A 1,788-nucleotide genomic window follows, 5' to 3' on the forward strand; every position below is an offset into this window, starting at 1 on the left:
TAACCATCTCACCATTGTTCACTAGCCAATCATGAATACCTTAGTGCATATCGTAAGATTTTGTGCTCAAGAAAGTGTAGCACATGCACAAAAAGAACATAAGGTGTAACCTTGGTTTAAATGCTAAAATTGGTGTGTACATTATTGGAAATTTGGGAAAATTGGGCTTCAATTCTTGTTTTTGAAAATCATATCATTACATACTCATGCATTTTGTTCCTCAATTTCAATGCTTTGAAATGTTTCTAAAACTTTTTCAAAAACTGTGTTTTCTCAAAAATTTGTGAGTCTCTGTCTGTTTCAATTGATCGAGTCTGTTTTTCGATCAATCGAAATTGATTTTTAAAATTTAGGTGAGCCTCTATTTGTTTCGATCGATCGAACCTAATACTTCGATCAATCGAAAATCGTATGGGAAGTTTTTTAAAAACTGATTTTCAGTTGAGACAAACACTTTTTCAAAAAGTTCTTTACCTTTTCTCTCTCCATACGACTCAGTCAAGGCTCAATCTCAATTTTTTGTCGTTTTCGTCCATTCTTTTTGCAGGGTTTTCCTCTCCCAAGGCCGGTAAGACCTTTATACCCTTCCCTTTTCTTTTTATGTTTTTATGCATAAACTCATGCATTTTGTTGGGATTTTTTGACCTTTTCAAATTTGGGATTTTTTTTTAATCAAGCTTCTTTTTCTGAAATTGATCATTTGGTTTTGTTCCTATATTGTTATAATCATGTTATATGATGGTTAATTTGATCAATTTGGGGTTTTATGATAAATTGAAAATTCTAGGGCTTGTATTGAACCTGATTTGGGGTTTTTTTGTTCAAATTGGTTCAATTGATGAAATTGGCTTGTTGTAGTGATGTAATTGATCATTATTTTATGTCATCTATCTTATGTAATGATCAATTTGTCAATTTATTATAAATTGATGAAGTGGTTTTTTCAAAAATTTGGAGTTTTTGTTAGAAACTCTATGCTCAAGCCAAATTTGTGAACTTGAACTTAATTGCACTGCATTAGACCATGCATCACTATATTTAATTTGTTCATGCATCATAGAGATTTTTGTTCTATTTTTTTTTTTTTTTTTTGTGCTAACTTGCAATCTGCCCTTGGTTTTTTGTTTTTTTTTTTTTGCTTTGTGTCTTGGTCCTTTTCCTAGCACCATGCATAGGAAGACTAGAGCCCACAGGACCCCTTCCACTTCCTCTAAGTCTCCCTCTAGGAGTGAGATGTTTAGGAATGACAAAAGCAGAGAGGCCTTTGAGAAATTGAACTGTAAGCGTAAGATTTGGGCTGAGCATTCTGTGGTTTTAGATGAGATTAATCCAGCCATTAGGGCAAACTTTGAGTCTAGAGGTTGGTTGTCCCTATTAGAGATAGATCATCCACCCCCGACCGCCTTGATTAGAGAGTTCTTCTCGAATCTCTCTTGCCACGTCTATGATTCCAACACTCTTGTTAAGAGTTAGATACGAGGTGTTGAGTTTACCATTACTCCTTGGGTAGTGGCTGAAACTCTTGGGGTTTCGGTTGTTAGGGAGCCTGACTATCCCTATGATGAGTCTCCACCCTTAGATGTTGTCATGTCATATATCACTAGGTCTTCTATCCAGTGGGATTCTGATCCTAGGATCACGTCTGCTGAGCTTACTAAGACTACCTATCTTTTCTTTAGAATAGCGTGTCATTCTTTGTGGCCTATTTCTCATCTCCACACCACCCCTCTAGAGCAATGTGTGTTTTTGTACGCTTTTGTTTCTGGTGCATCTATCAACTTTCCTCAT

This window comes from Quercus robur, chromosome 5, assembly GCF_932294415.1.
Source record: "Quercus robur chromosome 5, dhQueRobu3.1, whole genome shotgun sequence".
Taxonomy (NCBI): Eukaryota; Viridiplantae; Streptophyta; class Magnoliopsida; order Fagales; family Fagaceae; genus Quercus; species Quercus robur.